A 26,447-nucleotide genomic window follows, 5' to 3' on the forward strand; every position below is an offset into this window, starting at 1 on the left:
GTTGGCAGTATTCCCTTTCTTCTGGGAACTTTAGTCTTTTTCTATTAAGGCCTTCAACTGATTTGGAGGAGGCCCACCCACATTATGGAAGATAATCTGCTTTGCCCAAAGTCTCCTGACTTAAATGTTAATTTCATCTAAAACACACCTTCACAGAAATGTCTAGAAGAATGCTTAAGCAATTATCCAGGTACTGTGACCCAGCCAAGGTGACACATAAAGGTCACCATCACAGTTTATTTAGTACCGTTGTGGTAGGGAGGTGGAAAGGAGGGACAATCTCATCTTTGATGTCATCAGTCCATGACTGAGACTGCCAAGGTCACTGTCCTTATGGCCCTGCTTCCCTGACCTTTCAAGAGTGTGGTCTCGCATGTTTCTGTTGGTACAGGAAAAATCTGCTTCCTTAATTGCGAGTGCAAAAGAATCTCCACAAAACTCTCTGCAGCAGCATCTGCTGAGACATAAGAGGAGGCTGCTTCCTGATTGAGCCTGTCTCCCTGGACGTTGTGACAGTGTGGAACCCGTGAACCTGACAAGCTCATCACCCTCTTCTCCTCTACTCCTTCCACATTTCCCGACAGCCCCATCCCTGCCTGCCCACCCAGGCTTTCCCTGCCTGGATCTGGACCATTCTTTCACATTTGTGTCTGAATATTCTTTATTGCCACAAGCATTTGGGCTTTTTGAACCTTGAAACTACACATTAACAGGGATTTCTTTTTGCTGTTGTTGCTGTTGCTGTTTTGTTATGTTTTCATTTTCTCAAAGTTGCCCCTTCTTTAGCTATCTGCTTCAGTAGTGACAAGAGTAAAGGGGGAAGGAAAGGATAAAATGTGCTTTTAAATTATTTATGACATAAATTAGACATACTATCTTAGGGAGTCATGAGCTATCAGGAAGATCAGTGCAGTCCATTAAAAAATTACTTCCTTGGGTGATTTCTAGCTTCTTGAAAGCTCTGTTGATATTACTAAAGCTTAATTTATAATCCTCTTTCTGTTTCTTGAACTCCCACACCATGGTAAGCACTGTGTCTTTCTAACATTGTTTAAAATTGCAACTTGGACTTGCCTGCCTGAGGCTTGAAAGACCTTCAGGATCCCAGAACTGTCAATTCTAAGCAAATGCAGAGATTTTTTATGTGTCCACCAGATGGCACTGTTGACCAGAGAAAGGTGACTGACTAGCTTCAACTCTGAAACAAACCTGTGTTAATACATGATTTAATTCCAAAAATAGAAGGGGGAAAATGTCAGGAAAAAGAAACAAGTAGATCCAGGATGCAAGCCCATCTTAGGTCAACAGTAACAACTCTTCACTTAAGCAAGAAGTAACAACTCTGCCCTCAGAGCCAAGGAACCATCATCCTTGAATTATATTTCATTCACCTTGGATTCCACAAAGCTCTGATAGGTAGACCCCACAGGTGCTTCTGTTAAGTCTGTTCAGTGGCTAGACCATTGGAAGCTTGGGCCCCGGGCTCCACCTGAGGCTTTGTGATCAGAACACCCTTGTCCTCAATCAAGTTATTTAATCAATCTTGGCTTCAATTTCTTTATCTATAAAATAAGAATCTGAGTTTGGTGAACCCTCCCAGTTTGAAAATATAATCCCTGTTTCACAGATAAATTTCAGAGAAATGCCTTTCTCAAGGTCACAATTTCTTATCTTATGAGTCTGTACTAGAACTCAACCTTTTTCACTCCTGAATGCAGGCAAGGGTCCACTAAGATGTGAAGCTTTTCTGCTGTTTCTTTCTGAATCAACAAAAATATATATTTATATTTATATTTATTTAAATATATATTTAAGCAACATTTAAAAAATATAATTTAAATATTATATATATTTATGTTTGGGGAAAATGGCTCAGTTTTTTAAATGGATTGTTTTAGAAATCAAAATATAATGTGCATAGACATATTTATGAATAATAAAGTGAATACACATTTACCCAGCACTCAGCTTTACAAAGTAGGACACCTTTTCTACCTTATTATACAAAGAAATCCAGTCCTTCCCTGTCTATATAAAATCGTATCAAGATCTAACTTTACTCCCCTCCCCACCAAATAAAAAGAGTTTTTCAGCTAGCAAAAGGCCATTTCCTCCAGGATTTTACCTTAGTGGCTTTACACTCTTAGCTCATGCATAAGCTTCGGAAGGCAAAGACAACCATATGTTCCTTTAGGCTCTCATCTCCCCATTACCATCTTTTGGGAGAGAAGAATCAAGTTAATACTTAAACTGCACTTTCTTCCTGCCTGTAATCTTCATTTTAAATTAAATTGTTATTCTCATTAATGCTAAAATATAAATCATTTGCCTCTTTTCTGGGGGACCCTTTGGGGAGAAGAAAAGAGCCAGGGTTCATAGTGGCCCAGAGAAGAGAAAGAGCCCATGAAAATTTTCTAAGGAGGTGAATATTTTCAGGGAAATGTCTGAAGCTGCAATGTCTACATATAACATTTAAACTTATCTGCCATGAGGTAACTCAATTTAATTCTCGTATTGCACATAAGCTTTCAATTGTGGCTCACATTCCATAGAGGTAGCATTTAGGGGTTAAAGAGCAAGGCCTAGAAGAGAGATGAATGGTTTAGATAAAGACGGGAATTTGAGTAAGAAAGGATGAGGAAAAATGTAAGCTCTCCAGATCTCAGTGTGTTTAGGGTGAACTTTTGGGGTTTTTGAATTCAAATGTTACTAAAAAGGTCCTCTTCATTATAGTAAAAGATTTGAGATAGCCAGAGAGCTGATATCCAAGTTACATATGTGCAGAAATATAACATGCATTTGTTGGAAATAGCAAAGTGTCTTCAAGTTCACGCACGTGAATGGTAAGGTTCACTAATAAATTCTTTTAATTTCTTGGAAATTCACATTCTTTGAACTTCTTTGTGATTCACTTATGTTTCTCTCTGTTGAATTTCTTGGTAATCCCAGAGGGTTAGGGATACTTCTCAGATTGTTTTAAGCCTGAAAAGAAGTGAAATAGTGCATTTTTCAGCTGTTGGCCATTTTGTCAGCTTCTAAACCAACATCTCCGCCACCCTCCCAAAGGGTTAAGAGAAAGCCTGTGACAGAAAAGGAGCAGCAATTATATACTTCCTGGGAAAATTGCCAGCCATTCCTGGTCTCTGACCTTCTTTCTCAACAATATGTCCAACCTCTCTGCCTTTGAAATTTATATCTTAATCATACTTCACATTTGACAGTGTTTTGGATTTTTCTAAACAAATTTAAATGCACCCTTTCCCTTGGATATTATCCCCACTGCAGACCTAAATTGCTAGGGCAGATTCTATCATCTGTATTTTGCACATGGGAATCCAGATTAAAAAAAAAAAAAAGTAAACTTTATTGCTCAAGGTCACACAAAGCTCAGAGAAAACCCACATTTTCTTTCTCCAAGGCTAATGAGTGTTCAAATGCAGGAAGCTACTTTCCGTCTCCAAACATAATCTTCACTTCATTGTTGACGATGTAACTCACCGAAGCCCAAATACCTCCAAGTCCCAAATGAGAGCTATCAAGTAGTTGCCTCTGTATCTATCCTTGCTTGATCTTTTTTACTTTCTGCCCTGGGAAATAAGCTCCAGGAAAGTTAGCACCAAATGATGAATTAGTTGTTTTTACAAAATGAATAATCAAAGTCGTGATGAAACTTTGAACCCACTTCCAAGTTTTCTCTTTATACGGAAGCTTCAGGATCATTACTCACAGAGTTGCACAAAGTATCACAGATCCAGGTCCAAGTGAAATGATTCAGTATTTATCCAGTATTTAACGAATGCTTTATTAGAAAAAATTTCCATGTTCAAATTATCTGAAGTCCTTTTTTTAATGTTTATTTATTTTGAGAGAGAGAGAGAGAGAGAGAGAGAGAGGAGGGGAGGGGAGGGGAGGGGAGGGGCAGAGAGAGAGAGAAAGAGAGAGAATCCCCAGCAAGCTCCATACCTTAGTGTGGAGCCTGACATGGGGCTCTAAGTCATAAACTGTGAGATCATGACCTGAGCCGAAACCAAGAGTTGGACACTTAACTGACTGAGCCACCCAGGCACCCCCAAAGTCCTTTGTTAAAGGACCTGTACGTCGTATTTGTACACACCTTCCTTATGAATAGAGAGGTTGAGGAGTGCAGCACGTCCCTAACTTGTATTCCCACAGAACTTTCTACAGAACTGTTTTTTGCTTTGTTTTTCCAGAACATTCTTTGTGAAAAGCTCTGTTAGAGAACAGAGCTTTGTGATGATGTCTATAATACTGCTTCTCAGCATTATTCTAAGGATCTTTATATATTTATATATTTCAGAATTGTATTAAATCAATAATAGTCGAATGAAACCTTCAGGTAAATTTGGATAAAGTGTCTTAAGTTGAAAATATACAAAGGTATTATTTTTTTCTTGACTGAAGAAAAATAAAGCAAAGGAATTTAATCTATATTATATATTTGTGCAAGGCACAAATGACCAAACCATAAAAGATGAACATTTCAGGGCTCTAACACTCACTGAGGATAAGGAATGAGATAACAATGGAAGGAGGCAAGTTCACAACAAAAAAAAAGTAATTTCCTTACGTGTCCTCAGTGGAGGGTCTTCACCTTCAACAATCAGAAATCCTGATGCATCTGTTTGCTCCTCCAGCTTCTCTCTCCGGTTGAGACTGAATCTCGCTGTTGCAAGGCCAACTGGGAACTTATATTTCCCTCAGCAACTTGCCTTGCTCATTCCAGAAACAAGTGGAAGACATCCATTCCCAGACAAAGTGTGTCAAGTTGGATCTCAAGCTCAGTTGTATCTTTGAAAGAGGATGCTTTAACCTACTTCTTCAGAATTTTCACAACTGGTGCAACATGGACAGGAACAAAATCACAGTTGCTTCACTGATGCCAGGTTGGTGGTTGTTAATCTTAATGATTCCAAATGTTTCTCTAGGCCTTTGAAATGTTCATAATACACTTACTTTGAATTCTTATTTCTACTTCCCAAGATGTTATGCACAAGACAGGGGTAATGATCTCTGTTTTAGGAGAATGTGGATGGTAGATGCTAGGAAGGATTGCATCTGTGACTCTGTCCCTCCATTTAGTTTTTTTTTTTTTTTTAATTACCTATACAAGCCTACTTCCTTGAATGAGGTACCATTTTTAAGATAACATAAAAATAAAATATTTTGGTTATTTTGTCAGCCACTGTGCTAAGCTCTGACTTAACTTATGTATCTAGAGCTGTGTTAAGAACTTTATATAAAGATCAATGAAATAGATACTATTTTTCTTTATATATTGTACATACATTACTTTTTAAGTTCAGATATTTATATATAATTACCTTATGGATTTGTTGCTATTCAATATATTTTGGCAGTTGCATATAATCATAATCATCATCTCAAACGATATGTAGAATATTCCCATTACTCCAGAAAGTTGCCATGTACCACTTAGCTGTCAGTTTTCACCCCTCAAAATCCCAGGAGAACTATTTTTTATTTTATTTATCTTATTTTAGATAGAGTGTGTGTGAGCAGGGGAGAAGGGGAAAGGGAGAGAGAGAGAGAGAGAGGGAGAGAGAGAGAGAGAGAGAATCCCAAGCAGACTCCATGCTCAGCAGTGTGGAGCCCAGCGTGGGTCTCTATCCCAGGAACCGGATCATGACCTGAGCTGAAGCCAAGAGTTGGACCCTCAGCCAAGAGAGCCACCCAGATGCTCCAGGGAACTATTTTTAATTTCTGTTGCAGTCATCATCCCTTATCCACAGGGGATATCTTCCAAGGTGCCTCAGTGGTTGCCTGAAACCACAAGTTGTATTGAATCCTATATATATTATGTTTTTCCTGTGCATACATACCTATGATAAAGTTTATTTTTTTTTAAATTTAACGTTTATTTATTATTATTGAGAGACAGAGAGACACAGAGCATGAGCAGGGGAGAGGTAGAGAGAGGGGGAGAACAGAATCTGAAGTAGGCTGCAGGCTCTGACCTGTCAGCACAGAGCCCGACAAGGGGCTCGAACTCACAAGCTGTGAGATCATGACCTGAGTCGAAGTCAGTCACCTAACCAACTGAGCTACCCAGGTGCTCCCCTATGATAAAGTTTAATTTATAAGTTAGGTACAGTAAGAGATTAACAACAACAAATAATAAAATGGGACAATAATAGCAATGTACTCTGATAAAAGTTATCTGAATGTGGTCTCTCTCAAAGTATCTTGTGCTGTATCCTTCTTGTGAGATTACAAGATGATAAAATGCCTACTTGATGAGACAACGTGAGGTGAGTGATGTAGGTACTGTGACACAGCATTAGGCTACTCCGGACCTCTGACTGTATGTCAGAAGGACAATCATCTGCTTCAGACCGTGGTTGACCGTGGGTAACTAAAACCGTGGGGAGTGAAACTGTAGATAAGGGGGCACTACTGTACTTTAGATGTTCTTGAACCTCATTTAATTATAAACATGTTTTCTCTGCTCTTTTGTGTAGGGTTTCTTTCATGCAACATAACACCTTTCTGAAATTTTTCCATGTTGTACCGTGTCTGATTTTTTTAAAATTGATTAGTTATATTCCACTGTATTAATATACCGTACTTTATTTTTCCTGTCTCATATTGATGAACATTTGAATTCTTTCCACTTTTGGCTATTATGAATAAATGTCCTTTGAAAATTCCCAAACAAGGATTTCTTTAGATACACGTTTTCCTGTCTCTTCAGTAAACACCTAGGATTGGGACTTCTGGTCATGTTTAACCTTGTAAGAAGATGACATTTTTTCATTTTCCATTTCTACCAATGACAACATGTGAGACTTCTGGTTGTTTCATATTCTCACCAAATTTGATATTATGATTTGGTTTTAGTCATTCTATAGGATGTGGAATGGTACCTCCCTGAAGCTTCACTTTTCATTCCCCAATGACTAATGATGTTGAGCACTATTTCAGGGTCTAGTTGCCTTTTTTTTTTTTTTTTTTTTTAATCTTTCTTTGAAAGTAAGAGTTTAATGATTTTGCCTAGGTTTTTGTTTTTAATTACTGATTCGAAAGAGTTCTTTATGTGCCCTTTATTTGTACCCTTTGTCAGATATACGTTGTAAATATTTTTTTCTCTAAACCATGGTTTGCCTGTTCATTTTCTTCTTCATATTTTTTAAGTGGTGTTTTTTTTTTTTTTTAATGTCTATTTGTTTTGCGAGAGAGAGCAAGAGTGCACAAGCAGGGGAGAGTGAGAGAAGAGGGAGAGAGAGAATCCCAAGTAGCCTTCATGCTGTCAGCACAGAGCCTGACATGGGGCTCAATCCCATGAACCGTGAGGTCATGACCTGAGCCGAAACGAAGAGTCAGACACCTAACCAACTGAGCCACCCAGGCACCCCAATTTTATTATTTTTAAAATTGAAGTTTAGCTGACATTCAATATTATATTAGTTTCAGGTATATGACATAGTGATTTGACATTTATGTACATTACAAAATGATCACTACAATAAGTCTAGTTACCATGTTACCATACAAAGTAATTGCATTATTGACTATATTCCCAATGATGTATTTTATATATTTGTGAGGTATTTATAACTGGAAGTTTATACCTCTTAATCCTCTTTACCTATTTCACCCATCCCTCCTACCACCCCTCCATCCTGGTAACCACCAGTTTGTTTTCTGTATTTATGAGTCTGCTATTGTTTTGTTTTGCTTGTTAATTTGTTTTGTTTTGTTTTGTTTTTTAATTCCAGATGTAAGTAAAATCCTATGGTATTTGTCTTTCTCTGGCTTATTTCACCTGACATAATATCCTCTACCTACATGTGTGTTGTCACAAATGACACGATTTCATTCTTTTTATTTGCCTGTCCATTTTCCCTATGGTATCTTTTGATAAAAAGAAATTTAAAATTTTGGTAAAGTCCAACTTGTCTTTTTATGTGCATGTGGTTAGTGTTTCTACAGTCTTGTTTAAAATATTCTTTGTCCAACTTCAAGTTTATGAAGATCTTCTCCTACATACTTTCTAGAGGCTTTTTGGTTCTTGTATTTATGGTTAGGTTCATGGTCTAAGTTGAATTGCTTTTTGCATATTGAATAAGGTAGGGTTTTATTTTTTCATATTGGGATAGCGATTTATTTCAACTCTATTTGTTAAAAATACATTACTTTGTTACGGACTTGTTTGCTGCCTTTCTCAAATACTGATGTTATATGTGCAGATCTCTTTATAGATTTTCTATTCTATTTCATTGATTTATATTTGTTCATATCTTGACAATCCCAGACCATGTTGATTACTATACTATTATAGTAACTCTTGACATCAGTTGGCAGTGTAAGTTCTCCAACTCTGTTCTCGTTTTGGTGATTCTAAATCCTTTGAATTTCCATATAAATTTTAAAATCGTCTATTTCTACAAACAGCATGCTGACATTTTGATTGTGTTGAATCGATAGACAACTTTAGAAAAGAATGGACATTTTAACAGTAGTGTTCTCTAATACATGAGCATGAATATGTTGTATTTATTTATGTCTTACTCAACTTCTCAACATTGCTTCCTAGTTTTCAGTGTAGATATTTTTTGAAATTGCATTGTAAATTATATGTATTATTATATTTTATTTTCCAATTGTTTGTTACCAACATATTGAAACACAATTATTTTGTATATTGATAATATATATTGTATACATACTGCTAAAATATTATGACTGCTAAGTATAATGTTACCTATAGGTTTTTCATAGATGACTGAAGAAGTTCCCTTCTATTCTTATTGGTCTGAGAGATTTTTAAAAACCTTCAGTAGATACTAGAACTATTTTTTAATGCATATTTTGTGATATTAGTATGATTTATATCCTTTATTCTGTTAACATCAATACCTATTACTGTTATTTATTAATACGTCACATTAACATCATGGCATACGTTAACAAAAATGACATACAACTGGCTGTTTTCATATGTTAAAGTAACTTTTGCATTCCTAAGATAAACTCTATTTGGAGTTAAATTTTTACATACTGTTGGATTTAATTTGTTAATTTTCTTAAAGATTTTCCTTCTATGCTCAAGAGGGCTATGAAGCTGATTTTATGTCTTTGTATTATCATTGTAAGGTTTTGCTAGCAGAGTCTGCCTTGCGTGGAGAGCAGGGGCTCTCTTTCAGCTCCCACACCCTCCTCACAGCCTTGGGCATCTCTCCCTTATGCTGGATGAAGCATGCGGGGAAGGTTTGGCAGGGAGGTAAAGGCTTGCTCTGTGACCAGTGATCCTTGGAACGTTAACCTGAGCAGGTAGCCTGTATGAAGCTATGAAACACTGTTAGAAGTTTGACTGTCTCTGGTGGTTCCCTTTGACCATGCTACATGGGATGAAAGCTATCAGGTTTCTTCTCTCCTGGGAGAGGCTCATCACTTTCTGGAATTTAGTTCATTCAGGTTTCTTTGCTTCCTCACCCCTTGAATGCTTTCTTTAAAAACTATGATGTTATAGTGTATCTATCTTGTTCTTATTATCTGGGTGGGAGTGATGATCTCACTGATGGTCTGCTTTCTGTCCAGAAGGTTAATTCAGAATGCACCACCACTATCCCTGCTTCACGAATGACAAAACAAAGTTCCAAGTTCTCCCAGCTTGGAGTTGTTCAACTGGCATCTGGAATTTAGTTCTTTCCTGATCCTATTACTCATATTTTTAACAGATTATACAGACTCTATATACACCACTTTTCGTTTAGAGAACACAATTTCATTTTCTTTCTTTCTTTTTTATAAGTCATTTTTACCCTTTCCTGCAGCGTAACTCCAATGCCAGGCAAGGCTTTTCTAAATTAGCTTTACTTGGATCTTTATTGATCTACAAAGAATTTGAAGGAGAATTTACAGAAGAGCCACTGCTTACTTTCTATTGGATACAAATGGGGAGAAGAGTTGGCATGTACTCTATTTGAGCCTCTTAGAATAAATTGAACTTTTGCTCCAAATTAAACATGGGCCTCTAACCTAGTAGTTTTGAATGGAAGAAAACCTCTTTCTATATATTCATTGCTAGGAAGTTGCAGTGTCCAGGACATCAGTTTTTCTATTCATATAATTGGAAATTTTTTGTTCAAATGTAATCAAAATAAAAAACAACTCTAACATATTTTACTATTTTTTAACCTAACCGTATTTTTTTACATGAACAAAAGAATTAACATAAAAAGGCAATGTGTTGTTGTAAATAGAGGGAAGATTTATCTTTTTTGATTTGCTCAGTTGTCTTTAGGAGATAGGCAAGGGGAAGTTGTTTTCTTCTCATTAGAAAGACCCCCAAGCACTTTTGACCAGTCACTGGAAAGACTTCCTCTCTTCTTACTAGACAAGTCCCCAGTTGTCCTTTGTAGCTCCAGGAAAAAGGCTGACACCTTTATCTTCTATGTGTGAAGTCTAAGGTAACTGTTTTGGTTTTCTGGGTTTCAGGGAAAAGTTGAGTCTAAAAAATGAGACTTTTTCTGAGAGTGCTAGGTTGGAGCTTCGAAAAATTTAGAGAATTCTAGGTGGTTGGAGGAACCCAAAGTTTAGTTAGATGAGAAGGGCCTGAAGAGATTTTTTATTTTATTTTATATCATTTTAGAGAGAGACAGAGAGAGCATGAGCAGGGGAGAGGGGCAAAGAGAGAGGGGCAGAGGGAGAGTCTGATGTGCAGCTTGATTCCATGACCCTGGGATCAGGACCTGAGCGGAAATCAAGACGCCAAACAACTGACCCACCCAGCTGCCCTAAGAGATTTTTAACTTAAAGAGAATAAATGCTGGAAAAGTGTTCTTCTTTATAATTTGTCTTATGACCAGCCTAGAATTGTGAATAGAGTAAGTATTCAATGTATTTTTATTAGCCATAATGTAGAACTTCCTTTGAGTAATGAGGTAAGATTTAAAAAGAAAAATGGGGTGGCTGGGTGGCTCAGCCAATTAAGTGTCTGACTTCGGCTCATGATCTCATGGTTCATGGGTTTGAGCCCCACATGTGGTTCTCTGCTGTCAGCACAGAGCCAGGAGACTGTTTCAGATCCTCTGTCTCCCTCTTTCTCTCTCTGCCCCTCTCCCACTTGTGCCCATTCTCTCTCTCTCAAACAAATAAACATTAAAAATAAATAAATAAATATAAAAACTATTTCTTGGGACACCTGGGTGGCTCAGTCACTTAAGCTTCCAACTCTTGGTTTCAGCTCAGGTCATGATCTCCTGGTTCATGAGTTCGAGCCCTGCATCGGGTTCTGTGCTGCCGGTGCACAGCCTGCTTGGGATTCTCTCTCTCTCTCTCTCTCTCTCTCTCTCTCTCTCTCCCCCCCCCCCCCCCGCTTTCTCTGCCCGTCCCCTGCTTGTACTTTCTCTCAAAATAAATAAATAAATAAATCTTAAAAAATAAAATGAGAACAATTTCTCTATTTATTAATATAGCAGTTCTTCATTACATACCATATGTCAGAAATTTTCATCATGGACCTCAAAATGCATATTCCTAGTAAGTGAAAATCACACTTAAATATAAAGAAAACACAAATAAAATCATATAGACCACATGCTCTAGGAGGATAGAAGGGAAAAGTAAATAGCAATCTTTTCAGAGGATGAAATTGGAAAATAATTCAAAGTGAAAAGTTCATCGGATTTGAAACTATGTGCACTTTACACGGACATAAAAGACAGAGGAAACTTCCAAGATAAAGGGAATAGGACCATCTCACTGTGATGCTCAAGTAAAGGGACAGTTGGGGAAAGGTCTTCGCGTTCATTGAGAAATAAATTAGTTCAATTAAGCAAAGTGTCATGGACCTGAGGCTAAAATGAGGCGAAGAAGCCTGGTAGTGAAAGGATTTCTAAGGTCTGAACCACGTTCTGTAGACAATGGGGGTTACTGACAGAATGTAAGCCACTGCTAGAGAAACTGGGATTCTCTACGTATCAGAAAGTAGAAAAGAAGACACACAGAATATGTTGGTTAGGGTAAAAATGGTGGCTACCTTGGATCTCAGCCTGGTGTATTGGAGAGCGATGATGGGATAAGGTTTGAGTGACTCCCCCCTACCTATTGTTTTATTAAAATACATTTGACCTATAACTCTGTGTAAATTTAAGGTGTCTAGCATTTTGATTTGATACACGACGCATTGTGACATGATCGCCATTGTAGTGATAGTGCCTCTATCATGTCATGTAATCATCCTTTTGTTTTGTGGTAGAAATTGTTAAGATCTAGTCTCTTGCCAAGTTCACGATTAGAATACAATATTGCTGTGCATCTTCACTATACTCTGCATTAGATCTCCTTTCTAAAACTGACACTACCAGCACTGTGTTACCTTCATTTTCTCAGTCTCTCTCTTCTTCTTCCTCTTCCTTCCTTGTCCCACCTCTCCCTTCTCCCTTCCTCCCTCTCCCTCTCATCTTTCTTTTCTTTTTTATTAACGGTTTTTATTTATTTTTCAGACAGAGAGAGACAGTGTGAGTAGGGGAGGGGCAGAGAGAGAGGGAGACACAGAATTCAAAGCAGGTTCCAGGCTCTGAGCTGTCAGCACAGAGCCTGATGCGGAGCTTGAACCCACGAACTGTGAGATCATGACCCGAGCCGAAGTCAGACGCTCAACCGACTGAGCCACCCCGGCGTCCCCTCACTCTCATCTTTCTATCAAGAGAAGGAACCTTTAAAGGAGGGCCCAGCTTTGTGGGTACCATACCTCAGGTACCATACCTTTCTTGGTATAGTCCTGCCTGATGAAATTGTGGTAGTTTTGATCATGCAAATTTGGATTCTTTCTTCAGTACAACTTCTACAAAGACAAAAGCTGCAGACGTGAATACAACAGAGTGTTTGGATGCGGACTATGGAGCCAGTGAAGAAAGGGCATACCAGCCCATCTCTGGCTGGCAGACACATTAGAGGCTTGGAACAGTTAATTCAACCTGTTAGGATGGTAGTTTTGATTTACTAAAATGTAAAAAAAAAAAATTCACTTGTGGCTAATTCCAGGTGACTTACAAGGGAAACAAAGGTATTGGGTTATGTTCTAGCTGGAAAAAAGATAACTTCATTCTTTGACATTGAAAATAAACTAAAGAAAAGGAACACCTACTCAGACATTTCTACCACTGACTAGGAACATCCCCAGAACCCTAAGGGAAAATGAGCAAATATATCCACCTCCTTCATAGAAGTCATTCTTATTCATGACTCACCTTATTGTAGTCTAAGATCTCCTTCATGAAACTTTTCCTTTCTTTTAGAAACTTACTAAGAATTCCTCAAATTTAAAAAAATATTAAAACATTTTAATAAAATTCAAGACACACTTAACTGTAAAAAAAAAAACATGTTTGTATGTCTAAAAAACATAAACAAAACACCGGCAAGGCTCTGAACATTTGTTGTCTGCTATAAATGCAGCATGAACTAGACCGGGATTTTACATCGCAAGCAGGCTGAGCCATAGTGTTATTTTCCTCTGGGTTTTGATTTGTTTTTATATCTTTGTACTCTTTTATTTTTTTTACTTGTTGCTTTTTTTGAAACTGATTTGAGTCATATATTCTGAGATGACATGGGCCCTTCCAGGCCCTTGGGCATGTCATAGTGGGAAAGGCATACTAGTATTAGACTCTCTGTCAGTGCTAGAGAACCCGATGCTTTGGTGACACACATGTGAAACTCTGATAGCAAATAAATTCCTGAAACTGGTTGAGATTCTTGGAAAAATAAGCTTAGGAAACTGTTTATACCAAAATGTATATTTTAAAAACTGTCTACCCTGTGATATTCACATCTCCTTTTTTCTCTATCCCCTTTCCTCTCCTTGGACTCAAAAGAACTCACAGTTATGTACCTCAAACATGTCAATTAGTGTGAATATTATTTGGCTTGTTGGCAGAATATTTGACAAGACATCACGGCATATGAATTCTTCATTTAAATGTCAAATTCAATATAGAAATTGGGAACAAAAATATAATGTAGGAAATTCTTACAAATTAATTAGTGTGATATAACTTAAAGTGGGCCATTACCCAATTGGTCCATTTTACTTTTTAATGCACATTGCATTTTATAATATTTAATGTTCCATTTTTTATACAATAAGGTTTGAAAAGAGTAGAGTTACCAATAAGACTGGAGAATGGCAAGGTGATTTTAAAATGGGACAAAATTGTAAAATAAAGTGAAACAGGCATTGTAAAATACAATGAAAAACAGAACACTGGAGCAAAAGTCTCTATTCTGATGCAGAAAACACTAAGGAGTGAATAAAATTAAATATGTATCTCCAGAATAACAGACCAAAAAAACCTTGGCAACAATATTTTGCAGTTGCATATGGTGAGTTTTCTTTCACAGGGTTCCAAAGATATTTCACATGGACCACTAAACTTAGTGCAGAGTTTTCAGTATCAGAAAAATGAAGATAAATTAGGAAGGGCTCATGAGCAGAAAGACAGATAAGGGCCTGTGGAGTTTACCCATTAGAAAACATAATTGAGTGAAAAATATGGTTTGACTCACCACTAATGTAAGATATAGCCTTTAAGAATGTGATAAATGTGAGTAACCCAGGCCTACGGAATTTAATGAGTATGTTTTAGACACACTGTAGGGTGAACAGTTTTTCCCATCTGAGGGACAGGGGCATTCTAACTAGACAGCTGTGTTGTTTCTGTGTATGCCTTTAGGCTTCTGTGAAGGTGAACAGAGACTTTAAGGTTAGATTCTTAGCCTGAAAGGAGAGACAGTCTGTTGAAGAATATAGGTCCCCAGTTGAAGGAGACTCCTGGAGATGCTCAGAGAGCAAGAGACCCCCTATATGAGATGCTCAGAGAGATGCTCAGAGAGCAAGAGACTCCCTATATGAGCATATCCACACTGCATGTGGGGTAGCCAAAGGAATCTTTCCAAGAGCATTGTTTTCCAAAGTAGGAATTAGGAAACCTGAGGTTATGTTGCGGTGACCAGAAAGCTGCAATAACTTGTGTCATCCTTTCTAGTATTTTCCTGCAAATCAGTGACTCAGAAGCAAGGCCTTTGCCTTCTAGTCAAGTTATAATTGCCATGGAGACCATGATGAAGGCAGCAGAGACCTTCAAACCTGTAGTAAGGAGAGCCAAGGCCAGTTGGGTCACAAAGAGCCGTGACAGACATGGTTAAATGGGAGTTCCAACCAATGTGGAGGAAATCAGAACCCAGAAGCACAGTGGGTGTGACATCAGAGAGGAATACATTGATTGTGAGACAGGGCATCTCAGTGGCGTATAGTCCCCCAGCTATTCTAGATTCAGAGGAAATTTGGTAGCAAATTGTGTATCCGTGGTACAAACTGCTTTTCCTCTAGGTGTTGAGTAAGACCAGTGGTAGATAGTCTTATAATGGGTGGCACTAGAATTGCACTTTTGGATATTAGGAGGAATAATGCAAACGTGTGAATAAATCAGCAGGTGAGAAATGACACTGTCTGACTTCAGTGGGGGCTGTGTACAAAATCTTGGCTTGGAGCCTCCTATGTCAAAATGCGCCTGAACCAAGCCCTTGTCCTCAAGGAGACAATTTCTCCCAATCTATGGGTTATAAGTGGATAATGACAAAGTCTCCATTACCAGCTATAGGAAATCTAGTTAGGAGAAAGGGGCTGCAGAAGCATGTGCTGGTCGGGAATGGGGTGCCTTCAAGTCCATTAGGATTATAGTTATGTTTCATATCTATGGATATATTTTTAAACGTTTAATCTCATTTCATTTACTCAAACTCAGTAGTCATGTTCTTGTGTAAGAAACTAAACAGCAATATTGATTGCTTTTATATGTTCTCACTTATAATTCCACCTCTAGATGCGTGCATGAGTATGTTTGCATATGTGATATAAATAGTGGTCTTTTATACATCTTACTTCAGAAAGTTATCACAGCTTTCATGTTCACTGATAGCTCTAAATTATAGTGTTTGTAAACGTGAGTCTGTCATTATTGTGTTGTAAGTAGTGATAATTTTTATAAGGCTGAATAATATAACTAATTAAAACATACCTTTTATATAAAAAATAACACCAATATTTATGCAGTGTTTTACCATTTTATATGCACTGATGTTTGCCGATGCACAACCAGGCAGCCTGAAGATGCAGAAATCCTGCTGGGATCTAGTCTCTACTACCTAAGTACGCGCTATGACTTTTCTGCACAAACCAACAAAGAGAAAATATTCTTTTCTTGTAAGTGAAGAAGCTGTTGGACACTTATAGTTAGGAGAAGTTTTTGGAAACTAGTAGCAGGAGAATATAGTGGGAATAAGTGATTTGGGGCATTCTTTTGGAAACCAAAGACAAAGGGGGGGATGGAAGCATGCAGGTGATACACTCTAAACAACTTTTCCCAAAAGCAGAATGAATATATGAAAAGGAATGAAGAGCTAAAGCTCCTCACAGATGTGCCATTCAGCTGATGGAAGTAAAGGATTTTGTTGACTGGTTTGAGGCTTAAAGAATACTTACTGGTTCTTGTACTTTCTGTGGAGGATTTCTCTGGAAAGCATCTTGAAATCTAAAAACATTTTATGAGAAAAATAAAGGAAAATCTCAAGGTTTCCACAATGTGGCTTCAGAGATACTGGCTTATAAATAGTATTTCAGATGGAGTATTTATGAGGTTGAAAATAGATTATTATTATGTTATCCTAATGTATAATGGGAAAAATTGAAAACATTGTAAACTAATATATTTAAAGACAATTCAGCTATTTTAGCTGACCCTAGCAAGGCAATTGCAAGGATAGTTTTAGAGACACCATACTTCTTGCTACACGTTACTTAGGAAGGGTGGTGAGTTATAAGGGAAGATTCATCTTTGGCTGCAAAGAGATTCACTCTTGGCAATGAACCAGCATCTTCGATCAAAGAAAACTAGATCATGCCAAGGAAAAAGAATTGTGTTCCCTAAAGGGCACTGCAACTTTTTCTTCATTGTTTTATTTATTTTACCAACAAAGAAAGATAAAGGAAATATGCTAACATTAGTCAATCTGGGGTGATGGAAACATGGTCATTTATTATTTTCCTCTACTTTTCTATATTTTCGAATTTTTAAACATAAAAATATGTGGTTGATTAAAACAGAATTGTGTTATAAAGAATCTTTTATCTTACATCTTTCCTTAAGGTGCATGGGTGAATGTAAAAAAAAAATGACAATGAGCAAGTAACAAAAAAAGTCATAGATAAGGACTTAATGTAACATTTTTAATCATGTTTTCTGCCACTTGAAATGATAGCTACACATTTGCAGTTTCTATTTTTCCTATCTGACCCTTTATACGTATCTTAGCACTTCATAATGAAATTGAGGTGAAGCCAGTGAGCACTCACAGACCACGTCCTGCGTGCTGGGCCATGTGTGACCACTGGGGGTGGGACAGGTGGGAGGCAGCTAGCCTTGTGGGTACAGGTGGGGTGCTGGAACCAGGCTGCCTGCCTTTGAAACCTGGCTGGGCTCCCAACCAGCTGTGGGTGTTGTGAAAGCTACTTTGTGTTTTGTTTCTCAATTTCTCATCTGTGCAATGTGGAAGGAAAAACGGTAGCTCCCTCTTGAATTGTGAAGCTGAAACTGTTGAGAAGAGTTAATCGTTAAGAGTTAATTTAATTGTAAATGTGTTATGACTCATTTAGTACTAAGGAAAAGGCCTGGCTCATAAGAAGCATTCAGTAAATGTCTATCTTATTATCATTAGGAAACAGACACTCCTGTTCTCAGAGACATGCATCTAACATTTCTTATGTTTCACAATCCTGTTTATATAGAAATTCTTTTACATAGAAAACAAATGTACATTCTTTAAATAAACTATAAAATCCCAGGGGAATCCCTCCTAAATCAGCTCCTTGGAGAGACTGAGAGAGCATAGAGGTCAAAAGTGAAAATGGCGGGGGTGTGGAGAGCTCTAGACCATAAAGGAAAGACATTAAAGAACATTAGGAAACACGCTAATTTGATACATGTCATAATGCATTAGCATCATGGACTAGGAAGAGGACGAAGCTCAGGTAATGAATACTAATTAAACATTTACAAGAGTTTTATACTCCTTAGAACAAGCATCCACAAGAAAGAACAGGCCACACTTCTCTTTCATGTTGTTTGGAAGAAAGAAAGGAAAAAATAATGGAGAAGAGAGGAAAGAAATCAAACATCTGAGTTGGTTTTGATTTAAGGGGGCAAAATGAGAAAAAAACAAACAGCATTTAAACAGAATCAGCAGCCACCTCCCTTCCCAGGTCATAGAACGTGCACATGGCAGCATTGCCTTTCCTTTTGGATGCGATCTACCTTGGTATAAATTACTGAATGAATAAATCACATTTTTTTTTAACTTAAAGAGACAATCTAGTCTTGAAATATATCCTGGTCCTTCCATTCATCAGGCTTCTAATGTCCTTCTGTGGACGGCAGAGTCCTCTGCGGGAAAGGTTGGCAACAGAGCAGGAGCGAGAGGTGGGTGTGGGGTGTGTGCGCTGTATACGTGACGACCCTGTAAAGCACAACTCAGCATCTCAGCTCTCAAGAGGGATGCAGCCACAACTGACCAACGTTCAGACTAGATATTCCTGGAATTAGGATTTTCATTTAAAATCTTAGGATTTTAAAGCTTTACTAAAAAAAAAAAAAAATTAAACGCCACTTTTCCTGATTCTTTTTTTCTTTTATAACTGTCTCTGTGTAACATGACTCAATGCATGTGGTTTTCCAGTTCTGACTCAGGACATCACAAAGAACGTCCATTTGTATCAGTTGTAGACAAACTAGATGCCTTACTCTTTCCTAAATATGCCCAATCCTGTCTTCTATCTGATGCTTTCCCCCTATTAGCAAAGTTATCCCACATTCCTTCCCTGACAGTCTAGATTCCAGCTTGCACAAACGCCATGATCACCTGAAACTTGATGCAATTACTTTCAGATGGAAGCAGCTTTTCTAACTCTAAACCTGCATAGCATTTTTTCTATGTCTCTTATGATGTCTATAAATTTCTATTTTGTGCTGTATTTGCATACAGGTTTTAAGATCATATTATAACCATTCTCATATGAGCGAAATAATGCTTACATGCTGCATGCAGCACAGATCAGTAATCACTGTTTTCATCTGGCATATTTTTTTCCATTCTTCTCCGAGAAAATATGGAAAAAAACTAAGATCTAAAGTGGTTGTACCAACCTAGCTATGCACCAGCAGAGAAAGAAGATGCAGCTTCCACCGTTCCTTTAATGCACCGAGTATATTGTCATTGTTGTTGAATTCCTGCCGATGTGATAGGAAAAGCACAGTTCCTTGAGATTCTGAATTTCCTAAAAAAAAATAAATGTCCTCATTTATTCAGGTTTTGGCTATATCCAGGCAAGAAGCTGAGGGGAGTATTTTTAAAGGTCATATGGTAAGCATAGTAATGTCAAATATGTATGTACCCAAGTGTTATCCTAAGCACTTTATAGATTTTAACTCATTCAATCTTTATGAAAATGCTTTAATGTATATGATAATGTGATCCTGATGTTACAGAATAAGAATCTGAGATATCAAAATTTTAGATAACTTGTTCACAATCTTAGAGCTACTAAGAGGTCTAGACAGGATTAAAATCCTTTTTTTTTTATGTTTATTTATTTTGAGAGAGACAGAGAGAACATCAGCAGCAGAGAGGCAGAGAGAGAGAGGGAGACAGAGAATCCCAAGCAGCTGTCAGCACAGAGCCTGCTGTGGGGCTCAATCTCACGAGCAGTGAGATCATGACCTGAACTGAAATCAAGAGTCGGTCACTTTAACTGACTGAGCCACCCAGGTGCCCCTGAAACCTTCTTTATATATCAGTGCAGAACAGCACCTCTCAACACACTCCCACAATCTATGCTGTTTTGTGGATACTTTTCAAGCAATGACTTCCTGTCACATTTAGTGCACAGGTACGACTTTAAAAAGCCCAAAACGTCAGTGGCAGTTCCTCTCCAGCTTTCTAGAAGAGTTATTTATTTAAAATTTCCTTTGAAGCATTTATCATACAGACATCTATTATTTAGTCTATTAATAAAATAATGTTTGAAAATAATTTGGGTTTGTAATTTCGAAGGTCTTAGCCTTCTTTGGAACCATAATTAGTGTGGTATTTCACACTAGTTTTGTTCACCCTTCACAGAATTAAGCCCAAACATCTTCTAAGGATAGTTATAAGGATGAATTTACTTGTAGTGAATATTATATGCATACTATGGATGAAGTAGTAGACAGCTCAACAACGTTTCAAAGCCAAGATGGCAGGGGTTTTATAGGATCATATTGGAAAATTCCTTTGTTTGTATATGCCTAAACTTGGAGACTTTCTGGTTTTGCTTACTGCTTCTTGGGATAAAAATTATACTGCTATTCTTAACAGATTTGGAAACACATTTTGTTGAATTATTAAATGCATTCAGTAAAAACAAAGGGAATACTGGTAAGATTGGAAGATCTCAGGAGGCTTTCTTCTAATTCTTTCACCCCACCCCTCCCAACATGAAAGGAACAAAAGCATGGTAAGCTGACTCAGAAGAGCTATTCACAAGCCACCATCTGTCTCTGTAATAGTACAACATTCCATATTTTACCTACTAACTTCTCTGATAAATCATCTTTTCCCTTATAGCATCTCAAGTGTGTCATCTTTTATGACATGTGGGTCAGTCATACTCCTCCTTTGTATTCAAGTACCTCATCTTTTATAACCATAAGCTCCAGGAGTATACTCTTCTCTCTACCCCGTCAGGACATCTTTTCCTGTCTATGTGTCTAGTAGGTGACAGTCTTTTCCTTTAATGTGTTTAGGGAGGGACATCTCTTTTCAGCATGCATTCCATTTGTGACATTTCTACATCCTTGGGGCATCTATACTTAATTTTTTATTTTCAGGACTCAGTACTTTTATTGTGAATGTTGTTTTTAACTTCTGGTTGTCAAAACAAGTTTGCTTGTAATTTTACTGTTATAAGTATCATCAATGAACTTTCATTTCACTTTTACATGCTGAATTTTGTGTTGAGACAGTAGTTGCAAATTTAGCTTTGTAGTTTGGGTGGGGGGCTGATGGAAATTGGTGGGGGAAATGGGATATTTCCTTTTCACATTGGGTAGAGATTTTATGTTCCTACCCATGCCAAAGAACTTCCCTACATTACCTTTCAACTCTGCCTCAATATCATTTTCTGGAAAACTACTGTTTAAGTAATCTCATGAGAGAAGAAAAAAGAAGAGTGTGTGTGTGTGTGTGTGTGTGTGTGAGTTTATTCAGTGAAGATTAGAAGAGAAGGGTGAAAAATTTATTTATGCCTAATATGTGATAAACATGTTAGTAGGTGCTGTCATTTATTAATTCTCATTTAATTGGTCTTTAGTATGTTGCAATAGATAAAATCACAGATTCTGAAGCTGAAGTGCTTGGATTAGTGTCCCAGTTTTACCATTGACCAGCTATATAACCTTGAGGACTTCTCTTAACTTTTCTGTGATCTGATTTCCTTATCTGTAAAATGTGACTATTATCATTTGCAGAAAGTGTGGACTGTAGAGTTTAAACAAGTAAAACTTGAATAGTTACTTTTCAATTTTGGTCCACTCATGCCTGGCATTTATTTTAGAATCTTGAGTTATTATTACTCCTTTAAATGGGTGTGAAATAATAATTCCATCTATTTTTGAAAATGAAATAAATAGTACAGTGGGAGAGGTGGGAGAGTCTTAAGGAATTTGTCTACTATTAAGTACTCAAAGGTGACAGTGATGGAATCACCACCAAAGTCTGTGTTTTAGTTAAGGTATAGGTTTGGCTGCTGTCTATATTATAGAGACCTATAATAATAACATGCTAAAAGATGACAGACATTTTAGATCTTATATAAAAGTCTAATCTTGTATGAGGAACCAGCAAGATTTCAAGGACCCACAATTCTTCTATTTTCTTGTTCTACCATTCTTAAGGTGTCCTTGCAAGCCCTGTCCAAGATGGAAATGGTAAAAAGGGAGGGCATGCCTCTTCCTTTAAGACAGTAGTTTCCAAGATCAGGGTTGACATTAGAATCACTGAGGGGAGGGTTTAACACCTGAGATTTTCACTCAGTTGATCTAAGGTCAAGACATTGTTTTTTTTGTTTGATCGTTTGTTTTTAAACAAATGCTTTACTTGCTTCTTCAGCCCGTTGGCAGGGATTCCTGCTCTAGGGTTATGGAGATAACCAAACACACACACCTGGCACTGGACAGATGAGATTGGCAGCAGTTTAGAAGTTATGTATACTCATAGCCTGAGTGAGATGGATACTACATGGCACATGGGGCCACTTAGGAACAAGAGTGAACAACCAGGGAAGGTAGGGAGCAGGCTCTGTAGTATCAAGAGGACAGTGTATCTCCTGTCCCAGTGAGAGGATGTCATTGTCTGGTTTGAATAATTTTGTGGCTCAGGAGGGTACTGAAACCCACTATTTAGGGATGAGCGGGAACTGTGCCTGCTCAAGAAAGAGTATTATTTAGCTAGGGCACTTTCTCCATGGGGGCAGAATGGGAAGGGGGAGCATGGTTAGACCATTTTAGGCCCTCCCAGTTTCCAGATGTCAAAATAACACATAACGTTGAGCCTTGGTTTTAGACCTTACACCATGACAGTCCATGATGGGTTTTCCAGGTTGGCTGGCAGTCCACAGAAGTACTTATTTATTAAGTTACTTGATTTTTTCTCTTTACTCAGTATGTAACCTTTTACCCACTTGTGCTTTATTTTCAGTGCTACTGTACCCAGAAGCCATACTTCTTTCTTCTTTTTCCTTTTCTGCATGATTAAATGCTACTTTCCTTCCAGGTTCAGCTAACAGGACTTTCTTCCCCTGTGAAATCTTTCCAGGCTACTCCAGGAATTGTGCTTTAAATCCTTCTATCTACGCTTCTTTTGAATTATTTGATAATCACCATCACAGGAAATTGTGTTATTTCTTACACTGTTTTAATTATACAAGTTATTTAATTCCTTTGTAGTATTCCATTTTTCATGTTTATTTTGACTACTTAATTTGATCAGAAATATCTAAAAGATATACACAGTATCTTGTGCTTAGTTTTGTCTTTATGGCACTTTGCATTGGCGTTTCATAGAGTAGGTGAGTATATGCATTTGATATACATATGCAAATACATATCCACAAATACTCACACCCATAACAAATACAGTTAACTGGTATATTTAATGTACACAACTTTTGGGATGTAATTAAAATGCAGTATTATTTTGGTCTCTTGCTCTCCAGTGAAATTGTATTCAGCCATCCGTTTTTTCCCTTGCCACTAAATAAAACCGTGGTAGACTTCAGAGCTTTAATGACCAATACTAAATAACAGAAAATCTTAAAATTATTTTTATTCACAGAACATTCTCAAATTTGAAACAAAACAAAACAAAACTAGAGGGGCACCTGGGTGGCTTAATTGGTTAAGCTTCTAACTCCAGCTCAAGTCATGATCATGCACTGAGTAGTCAAAGCCTGCTTTGGATTCTGTCTCTCTCTGTCTCTTTCTGCCCCTCTCCCGCTCACATTCTCTCTCTATCTCTCAAAATAAGTAAATAATAAAAAACAATTTTAAAAAGAAAAAAAAAACACTAGAGTTTCCTATCCAGTGTATTAACCATCTTCAATTTCCATTTAAGTATGACAGATCTTCCTTGTGGCCCAGTCAGTATTTGCAATAAGCTGGTTACCAACCTGGGGAAAGATGAAGAGCTGATTGGCTTCCTCTTTCTTTTTCTCTGGCTACCAAACCTTTGTCCACCATCATTGTCTCTCATTTCCTATCTCTGAAAGAAACCAATTTTGAGAACTCTTGCATTTGGGTTAAGACTCTATAGGTCTCTTTCTATACATGTTAGTTGTTTCCTATTTTACTTTACTAAATTTCATGGTAAATTTCCCTTTATAATTTTTTTATTACTTAATTTACTTATGTCTTCATTTCCCCCAAGATATTCTTAGAACTCTGTTTTGAAAGTTTTATTCATTTTCTCAGAAAAGCATGGTCTTTTTTCAGCTTAAAAAGCTTATCTTTCTTCCTTCCCAGTGGATGGTCTAGAAAAGTGATATTTTCTTTCTTCTTTTTATATGTCTAGTCTATCAAATTTTCTCATGATTTTATCATTGGATTTCTCCCATAGCATCTGAAGATCAAAGTGCTTCCTCTTACATATCTAGTGTTTTCTTTTTTATATATACTATATACCTTGCCTTCTTTCTCACATTTTTGCCAATACCATGTGTTCTTGTTTTTTGAATGAGCGCCAGAACTTCTCTGCTCTTTGTTCCTCTGTCTAGGGCCCCTTCTTCACTGTAGGGGGCCAGTTCTTTCTTCCTGGCCATCTTTCCTTTGGCTCCCCACAAGCAGCACCCTTCCCTCCAAGAGGCCATTCTATAGGATCACTAGTATTAGTGTTATGGTTCCACGAGCCAATTCTTCCCTTTGTTTTTCAGCATGGAATTCTCTATTAAGTCTATTCAATTTCAGAAAGTTCTTTTCTATTCTCAGCGTGTAAAACTATCACTTTTTCTTCTACTTGTCCCAAGTTATATGGTCATTTCCCCTTGCTCAGCAGATAAATTGCCATTTCTCTTCTCATGCTAAATAAAATTTATCATCAGTTCTATTATTCATCAATTTTCTATTTCATATTATGTCTATGGTTTGGGACTCTTTGAACTTGAGGCTATCGTACTTACTCTTCTGTGGTTAAGAGTTTCTAAGTATTTCATTTCTTCTGCTGCCTTACAAAACTTCTCTTTTATTTGGCACATCAGGCAGAATGCATTATATTTTTCCATCCAAACAGTCAGTAATCACTTTGTTATTCTCTATTATCTTGGCAGTATATCACTGTTTCTTTCCATAACACAGATATTATATTTTAGTGAAGGTAAATCTATATGGATATCATTTTCTCACACACGGTCTTCATGACTTTTGTGTATAATTTTTAGATATCTTAGACCTATTGAAACATAGATGGATTACCATTTTATACAACACTCAAGTTTAACAGGTAATTATTGCATTTTGTTCTTTTAATCTCAGGACACATTAACTTCTGTAATTTAATTTTCTTTTAAAGTCTTCTCTCCATATTATTTTTTCTTTGAATTTTTAGTTCTTCATATCTCCTAGATTATTTTCATTCAATTAGTCTATACTCTACAGATGCAAAAAGAAATATTTTAACATGACTATACATAGCATTTTACAAAATGTTGAGATTAGAAAGATGCAAAGAAATAGTCTTTGCTCTCAAGAAAATCACAATACAGAAGGGAAAGCATATATTTAAGCCAATAGTTAAATTCCAGTGTGATACGCACAGTGACAAAATTATATAAGTGGACAGAAGAGAGAATTATTGACACTGAAGATATCAGAGAATGCTTCACAGAGGGAGGCAGGTGACCCTCAATGGCACTGTTAAAGAAATAGATCATCACACAGACAAGGAGAGAAGAGATTTCTGACAGATGGAATGGCATATGCAAAGTCTTGAGGTAAGGGGCAGCGAGGTCTGTGCTGGCTGCAAAGTAGCATTGACTGGGTAGGTAGGTGTGGGTTGGGGCATTGACGGGGTAGGTAGGTACGGGTGAGCTGTGAGAGATGGGAATAGAAAGGCAGATGTGTGGAGGTCATGAAACTGTCTTCACTATTCACACTCTAGGAGTAGGGTAAACTTTATTTCTGTATGTGGGAAGAAATTATTAAAGGCAAAGAAGCAGGGAAATGATTTAGTCAGATAAGGCTGATTTGGTCACAGCAGAGGATGTACTTGATGGTAGCAACACAGAAGTCAGCAAGGCAAGTTATGAAGCTACTGTGTAGGAGACAAACATGAAGGGGTGGGACAATAGCGATGGTGATGGTGATGGAAAGGAGTAGGCTTGTTTCTGACTGGACACGGACCCCAGAAGGAGAAGAGAGTCCAGGACAGTGGCAGATTTCTGGCTCTGAATGAGGTACTAATCAGGCAGGTAACCCTGGCGAAAGAGTAGTACACCTTATTCATTCTTTGTACCGTAAACAGCGTTCTGTTCTGTCAGAAAGCCTGACCTCTTCAACTTCCTGTCATCACTTTCTGTTTTGTAGCTTAATACAGTATTTTCTTTGTAAGAAACACATCCCACTGAGGTAGCCAGGAATCTCAGGACAGCTGCAAGTGGTGGATGCCAGAAGTGCAGTAGCTACAATTTACATCATGCTACAGCTCATAAAGTGACTTCTGGATGTAGATTCCTTATGCAAGGACTGACCCACAGAATCAAAGTTTTGTTGACCTAGGGAGACCCTAATCTGTGATATTTTTGCTTCCAAAGTTGAACAGTG

The 26,447-nt window shown here is 37.4% G+C and overlaps 1 long non-coding RNA gene across 1 annotated transcript in view; it reads right to left on the minus strand.

Moving 5' to 3' along the window:
• Window positions 1-1,881: 1,881 nt before the first annotated feature.
• Window positions 1,882-26,447, minus strand: part of LOC109276567 (uncharacterized) — a 32,104-nt gene continuing 7,538 nt past the window's right edge. Inside the window, exons 2-4 of the long non-coding RNA XR_002084728.2 lie at window positions 19,245-19,375; window positions 2,837-2,982; window positions 1,882-2,216 (exon numbers count right to left, since the gene is read on the minus strand). This is a non-coding gene — a long non-coding RNA (uncharacterized LOC109276567). The remainder of the gene's footprint in view (window positions 2,217-2,836; window positions 2,983-19,244; window positions 19,376-26,447) is intronic.

This window comes from Panthera pardus, unplaced genomic scaffold (genome assembly GCF_024362965.1).
Source record: "Panthera pardus isolate Hobbes unplaced genomic scaffold, ASM2436296v1 HiC_scaffold_21, whole genome shotgun sequence".
In the NCBI taxonomy this organism is placed as follows: domain Eukaryota; kingdom Metazoa; phylum Chordata; class Mammalia; order Carnivora; family Felidae; genus Panthera; species Panthera pardus.